Genomic DNA, 8,790 nt, shown 5'->3' with positions numbered 1-8,790 from the left:
ACAAACCGATCGACTAGTTCTGAATTCATCAACACATATCTGTCTGCTTGTCGTTTCTCATTATGAGTAAGGTTGAAATATGAAGTACTCTCAACTGATCTCCCTATTTTAGTAAAAAACATTGAAACTTGAAACGATTCATTGTTTGTCGTTTAATCATCAACACGTCCAAGCTGGTTGAATCTTGTCTCAATGCCCTCCAAGTATCTTGAACAAAAGGTCAAACATTCTTCAGCCAAGTAACCTTCAGCAATGGAACCTTCTGGTTATGCCCTGTTACGTACATAGGACTTCAAATGTCCCAAGTATCTAAAGTAAAAAACATAATTAGAAAATAGTGTTATACATATATAGAATATTTACCTTTCTATAGGATACATCCATCGATAATGTACTGGGCCTCCAAGCTTAAGTTCATTCACTAGATGCACAACCAAATGAACCATGATTGTAAAGAACCCAGGCGGAAAAAGCATTTCTATATGGCATTGTGTGAGAATGACTCGATGTTGGAGCTTGTCAAAGTCTAGAGGATTCAACACCTTGCCACATATTTGCCTAAATATTGAGCACAAATAAACTAAAACGGCAGACACTTGGTTAGGCAACATATTTCTAATTGATATTGGTAGCAGTTGCTCCATAAGAATATGTGAATCATGACTTTTCAAACCAAATATCTTCCGATGCTTTAGATCAATACACCTAGTAATGTTACTTGAGTAACCATCAGGCACTAAAACATCTTCAAAGTTGTAAGGAATACATCTTTTTGGGCATTTGACATTGTAAATAAAGCAAGTCGATATTGTCCATTTTCATTTGGCCAAAGATCACTTCTTATGCCCATCTCTTTCAAGTCTTTTCGAGCATTGAGATTATCTTTTGTTTTTCCACTTTTATTGAGAATGGTGTACAAGACATTATCACACACATTCTTCTCAATGTGCATAACATCAAGGTTATGGCGCAACAAGTTGTACTCCCAATAAGGAAGTTGGAAAAATATACTTTTCTTTCTCCATTGTTGACAACCACTTTCTACAATATTTTTTCGGCGAGTTCTTTTTCTGTTATCTTCAACCTCCATCCCTTTCCCAAATGTAACATGAACATTTTCCAACTGCTTGAATATCTCTGAACCTGATAATGCCACTGGTGGATTCCTAAACTCTGTATTACCATCAAAGTGAACACGGTTAAACCTGAATCTGTGATTTGGCTCTAAAAATCGGCGATGACCCATAAAACTCCACTTTCTACTATGAGGTAGACGATGGGCAACAGAGTCAAAATTGCAAGTTGGACAAGCTGAACCAATGTGTGTGTTCCACCCAGATAAATTACCAAGCACAAGAAAATCGCTAATTGTCCACATCAATGCAGTGCGCATACTAAACATTTCATTAAGTGAAGCGTCAAATGTTTCCACACCACCATCCCATAAATCCTTCAAGTCTTTAATCAAGGGTTGTAAGTAAACATCGATATCATTCCTTGGCATTTGCTTTCCCGGATTGATCATTGAAAGGATGAAGGAAGTCTGCTTCATACACATCCAAGGGGGTAAGTTGTACGGTATAAGAATCACAGGCTAAATGCTATAGTTGGTACTCAAAGTTCCGAAAGGATTGAAGCCATCACTAGCTAACCCAAGCCTAACATTCCGTGGATCTGATGCGAACTCAAGGTGTGTTTCATCGAATCTCTTCCACGCCTCAGAGTCTCTCGGGTGCCTCATCAAGCCATCTTTGTTACTATCCACAGAATGCCACCTCATATGTTTAGCAGTTTTAGAAGACATAAATAACCTTTGCAAACGTGGTTTAAGTGGAAAGTACCGTAAAACTTTGACAAGTTTCTTTTTTCTTTTCTTGCCCCCACCAGACATGTTCGTCGGGTTACCTTTCCTACTTTGTTTCCATCTTGACGTGTTACATACTTTGCATGTCTCCCTACTTTCATCTTCTCCCCAATACAACACACAGTCATTTGGACATACATGTATTTGACTGTAATTAAGACCAAGCTTGGTAATTAATTTCTTCGCCTCATAAAAAGAATCAGGAATCCCTGCATGTTCGAAGGCATCTTTTAACAATTCTAAAATCATAGACATTGCTTTGTTACTCAATCCACACAAGCACTTGATGTGATATGTTTTACTAGGAATAATAATTTTGAGTACTTCGTACATCCTTCATACAATGCTTGATTTCCATCCCTAACTAGATCGTAAAATGCCTTAGTTTCCTCATTAGGTCCTTAATTCAATTATGGCATCCTTTCTTCACCTTCATGTACTAGTTGATGCGATGTGCAGGCTTCTACATTCACATGGTCCCTAGATATCCCAAAAGCATCGTTAATCATATTGTGTATTGGATTATGACTATATAAGGGATTTTGTATCGAAGGTGTGCTATTAGAAGTTTCCCCTGTAGTTGACTCCCCGTACCAAAACCAAATAGTGTATGTGGTTGGAAACCCTCTACAAATCAAATGATCATACACCACAGCTCTGGTCTCCCAATTTCTAAAAACACAATCAGGACAAGGACATTTGATTTTCCCTTCAACAAACCGATGGGCAAAGGCAAATTCCAAAAATCGTTGCACCCCTTCTTGAAATTCATGTGTATTTCGTGGCTTTGTAATCCAAGACTTATCCATGCAGCTAAAACAGAGCTTGTAGCTTGTATTCTGCTTCTCTAATCTACACCTCAATATGAAAACATTACATCCATATTAGTTTTAAGATGCGTACTTCATACATAAAAGGCATTTAAAAACTACAATAATTTTCCAATAGAGACCCTAATTATTGTCACTCTATAAGACGCTCAACTTTTGTCTCTTTATACATCAAATTTTGTGTATTGACCTAATGTGCAAGGTTTGTTGGTTATTGCATGTGATGGTTTCATGCCTTACATGATAGTATATAAACACAAAACAAAATTTTAAGGTGAATTAGATTTTGTAGTCATTTTTTATTTCTACCTCTTTTAAAAGAAAAACAAAAAATGACACTTAGTAGGAATCAACAGAAAAAAGCAACAGAAAGCTAAACATGAAACTAAAACAATTTGAAATAATATATTTATAAAAAAAAAAAAAAAGCAGTGAGAATCAATTTGAAAAGACCTTCTAATCCTTCCTTGATGGTGAGTTTTGCTCTCAATGTAAGGTTACTTTTTCATGGTTGGAAAGTAACTTAGTTGGAGTTAATCAAAATAACTAATGTAAAAATGTTTAGGAAAAAGGTATAACATATTGTAATAAATAAATAAATAAAATTATTCCTATAGACAACCCAATTTCCTAAATAACCAAAATTTAGTGATGTTTCTGTCAAATAATCATATGTTTTACTTAATTTGATTATTTTTGTTTTTTGTTTTTACGTGCATGTGTATGTATCATCAAGATGGATATATCCGAATAGAATTTAATAAAAATGAAGCAATTCAGTTTAAAAATTTAAAATAAATGATCAAAAAATAACAAGTGATGGGTATGTGTAAAGAAGTGAATTGGAAGTGTAATAGGGGCCGCTCAACTTTTGAATCACTTTCAATACATCACACTAAAAAGAGATGAATATTAAAGCCATGAAAGGATTATAATTAGTGCTTTTGTCACCATTTAGTTCAAGTCCTCAAAAGCTGGAGCATCATACTCCAACTATATTTATTTATATATATTAAAGTCAATTACTAATTATTATATTTTACATGCACCGCTAGCTTGATGAGCATGTATTATAATTACATAATTTATATATAATATAAATATATTTGTATATAAATTCATCTTCAAAAATTTTAATCATTAAAGAGATAATTATAATCTCTTGTTACTAAATGTAAAACTCAGGAGTTCCTTTTTTTTTTTTTTTTTAGAGATGATGAAAGACAAAAAAAACAAAACATATTACGATCTTTCACCCACCACTACGCTAACATTTGTCAGCATATGAAACAATCATTTAAATTAGAGAGAAAAGAAGAAAGCCAAATCACACTGAGTTAAGAGTACTTTGTTTTTCTTGGTATTGTTTATAGATGGGGCAAGGAAGGACACACTACCATAATTTCACAGCCGTTCTTTTTACCATAATTTCACGATCGTTCTTTACCAAAGTGGGGGGGGGGGGGCTCCCAATCATCATAGAGTTAACTGTGTTTCTCTTTTCATTTATCCAAATTACCTTAATTGTGTTTCTCACATTTCATTTCATATTCAACAACCAGCATTTTGAAAATGAATTTGACATCCTAAAACAATGACAACTTAAGAAAAGACAAACATACATATGTGTGTGTGGGTGGGTATGGTATGAATGAGTGGATATAATCTGCAGGCCATATCCAAACAACACCAGGTCCACATCAAATGGACATAAAATACAAGAGCAAGACAGTTGGACAGCCACTTGAGTGAGAGGTACTGAGCTTAAGTGAGAACCTAATCATCGGTATAATTCTTATATAAGGTAAACCATGTTTATTTTATACTATCATTAATCATCTGTAGATCGATGGATTTGATGATTTGACTAAACATCCTCGTTTAGTTTTTGCAGGGATAAAATTAGGCAAGTCTTACAATAACAAATACCAAGACTCTTAAAAGATAATCAATTAATATACCAAGAGATCTTCTCTTTTATATTAAAATCGAACTAACCTGAGGAACTGCGAAAGGCGAGAGCGAGTCAGTGACGGCGACCGAAGGGCCGAGGGTGAGCGCAAGCGACGGCGGGCGAGGGGCCGAGGGCGAGCGCGAGCGCGAGCGACTGCGAGCGAGGGGCCGACAGAGAGCGCGAGCGACGGCGAGCGAAGGCCGAGGGCTAGCGACGGCAGGCGAGCGGCCGAGAGCGACCTCGATCGAGTGAGGGGAGGGCGAGAGCGAGTGAGGGGGCGAGGGCTAGCGACGTGAGGGAGAAGGAGAGACAAAGATCGAGAAGGGTTCGTAGAGAGAGAGTAAAATTGGGGGAGGGAATTTGGGGTAGCCTTGGCGTAGGCGAGTAATGGGAAATTGGGGGAGGGAATTTGGTATTTTTCAGTTAAATAATTTATTTTATTTTTAATTAATTATTTAACTGTGAGATTTAAAGTAATTATATTTAATATACATAATTTAATATCAAAAATTAATATTGTTGACTAATTTATATTTTTAAATAATATAAAAATATTAAATTTAATTATTTGTAAAACTTAATTCATATTAGACATTATTTGAAAAAAAGATTAAAAAATTATTAAAAGAGATCGATGTATCGTTTTATTGATATTTTTCAAGTGATCAATAACATTAAAGGTGTGTTTGATAGTATAAAAATTTCATGAAAAATATCACATTCAAAAAGTGAATTCCATTATCGTTATTTGACACACTATATATTTTATAGAATTAAATTTTATAGTACAATCATTTAAAGCATATTTTAATCTATTTTCTATGAAAAATTAATTCCAAGAGATGGTAGTTTTTATTTTTCATGTAAACTAAATATAATCAAACACACCTTGAGACTATTATTCTACTACAGATAAATATTAAGTAAACTAATAAAATGATATACACACGCTCGGCTATGTACACTTTTTATCTAAACACTAAATTGCTTTATATTTAAAAGAATTTTCGGTTTCAGTTACTACAGTACTATATTAAAGTAATTTTGATCAATTTTGTAACCTTATTAGTATGTTTGGAAACAAAAAAAATTTAAAATCCAATTCATTTCATTTAAAATAATTGAATTTCAATGTTTGAAATAGTAAATATTCATAGAATTATGGAGATAAAATTGAAAAGTTCAAATTGATCTTGTACAATACAAATCATCAAATCAATTTATGTGTGATTTGGAAAGAATTGAAGTCAACATGAGAATTCTATTTTAAATTGATTTATTGTAAATAATTTAAATTTTAAAAAAATTAAAAAAATGTTAATAATTTAAAAATATTCAAATAAAAATGTTACTAATTTAAATTTATTATTTTTTTAAATTTTAAAAAATTTATAAAAATATTAATTAAATTTAAATTTCAATTATTTTTAAATTGTTCTTTAAGTTTTACGGCGATTTCCTTGAAACCGCTACAATTAAATATAGTTTTTAATTATTTAATTAAAAAATATTGCGGCAATTGATGACCGCCACAATATGTCAAAATTAAATTTTAATTAATTTTAAATTTTGCGGCAGTTTTGGAGAAACCGTCGCAAAATTTAGTTTTTAATATTTAATTAAAAAATATTGCGGCGGTTACTAACCCCCACAATATGTTAAAATTAAATTTTATTTAATTTTAAAATTTCTGTTTAAATTTTGCGACTGTTTTGGAGAAACCGCCGCAAAATTTAGTTTTTAATATTTAATTAAAAATATTGCGGCGGTTTCCCAACCGCCGCAAAATTTTATTTTAATTTTTTTTAATTATTTGATTATCCTTAAAATTTAATGGCGGTTTCATTGAAACCGCCGCAAAATGTTACAAAAAAAATGCCGCAAAAATTGCATTTTGCTCAAAATATCTAGTTCTGCAACGGTTTTTGAAACCGCCGCTAAAATGCTATTTTTTTGTAGTAACCGCCGTAGAAGGTTCGGGTCTTATTAAACTCTTGAAGAAAGTCAATCACCCCATGGGAAGAAACCAAGGAGAATACTGAAGATATCATGGAACTCAAGGACACTCCATTAACCAATGTTGAGAACTTAAAAATCAAATCGAGATACTCATATGGGAAGGGCATCTACAAAGATATGTAAGGGAAGAAGAAAGAACAAATAAGGAGCCTCGGAAAAGAGAAGAAAGACCGAAAAGACAAGAAAGATAAAACCTATGACAAAATGATGGAGGAATGGACAATAGATCAGTTATCCCCTCAGATAACATGCCTACACACTAAGAAATACACGTTATATCTGGTGGCAAAACTTTAGCCAGTGCAACTTCTGCTTCTCGAAAGGCTTATGCCTGCCAGGCTTACCAGGTGAACTCTATAATGGAGGTGCAAGACGATGAAGAGCCCATCATCTTTACACCTGCTGATAAGGGAGATGTAATTATTCTTTATGATGATCCCATAGTAATTTCAGCTGTAGTTGCAAAACACCCAACTGAGTGTATTTTGGTTGATAGTGGCAGCTCAATCAACCTAATTTATTGAAATTGTTTTGAGCAGATGCACATGTCCCATGATCATGTGAAATTAATCTCCTCACCTTTGTATAGTTTTATGGGAAAAGCTATACAAGTCGCCGGTGCAGTACAGTTGCCAATCATGTTAGGCTCTGATCCACAAAGTGTAACTTGACAAGCTAACTTTATGGTCGTGAAAACTTTATCAACTGCTTATGATATAATTTTAGGGCGTCCCTTGCTCAACGACATGAGAGCAGTGGTTTCATCCTATTACTTGTTAATAAAACTCCCGACACCTCAAGGAATGGGACAGATGCGTGGAGATCAAAGGAAAGCTCGTGGTTGCTATGTCTCTTCCATAAAAGGAAATGGGAGGAACAAAACTTTATCAATCATTGAATAGGCAATACAAAATTCTCTCACCAAACAAGCTTTATACAAACCTCAACCTGTTGAAAAATTAGAGGTTATACGATTAAGTGAAAGCGAGCCTGAAAAGGAAACGAACATCGGTTCGCAACTACCCGAAAAGTTAAAACATGATATAATAGCTTGTTTAAGAGAAAATATGGACATCTTCACTTGGGCACCAGCTGACATGCCTAGGATTAATCCAGAAGCAATTTGTCATCATCTAAACTTGGATCCCCATTTCAAACCTATACATCAGAAAAAGCAGAATATCACTCCCGATAGATTGATAGCTCTAGAAGAAAAGGTTGATAAGTTATTAGAGGCTGGATTCATTCGTGGTTAGCAAATGTGGTGATGGTTAAAAAGTCAAACGGAAAATGGTGAGTGTGTGTTGATTTCACAAATCTCAATAAGGCATGTTTGAAGGATTCTTATCCACCAAGAATTGATCAATTGGTGGACGACACATCTGGATACCAATTATTGAGTTTTTTGGATGGATTTTCGGGGTATCACCAGATCATGATACATCCCCCAGATCAAGAAAAAACTTCTTTCATTACGGAAAATGGAACTTATTGCAACAAAGTCATGCCTTTTGGGCTTAAGAATGCCGGGGCTACCTACCAACGCATGGTAAACAAAGTTTTTAAAGAAATATATATTACAACAAAGACCCTGTCACGGCTAGTCAATCACGTTCATCGGTGAATCATCCACTACCACTGCTTTTTCCCTCTACTAGGGCAGATTCATCTATGGTTATTTATAAAAAGTGAGTCTGGGGACTCAAAAAAGGCAATATGTAAACATAGCAAATTGTAAAAGCATGACAAATAGAGATAAATATGAAATAAATCATGTATGCAGGTACCTCCACCTCACCCCTCTAGGACTCTTGGTGGCCCTTATGATTTTCTATGGACCTTAACACGAACTCTGTTTCGTCCAAATAAAAATTCATAGCCTCATGCCTAGGCGCTCCCCAATTATCATATGCAAGTCATGATAAAAATAATTTGCACAAAAAACATATTAAACCCTTACAGATTTTGTTGTCTAACGTTGAGATAGCACCTTGGGAAAGATTTCTCTACAGAATTAAAATCACTGATATTATTCTTCAAGATTCCTCTAACAAAAATTAAACATAATTAAATAGAAAGGAATATTATTGTTGAGCCAACTTGCTCATATTAATTAAGTTTTG

This window comes from Diospyros lotus, chromosome 7, assembly GCF_014633365.1.
Source record: "Diospyros lotus cultivar Yz01 chromosome 7, ASM1463336v1, whole genome shotgun sequence".
Classification (NCBI taxonomy): domain Eukaryota; kingdom Viridiplantae; phylum Streptophyta; class Magnoliopsida; order Ericales; family Ebenaceae; genus Diospyros; species Diospyros lotus.
This window is presented reverse-complemented; position numbering follows the sequence as displayed.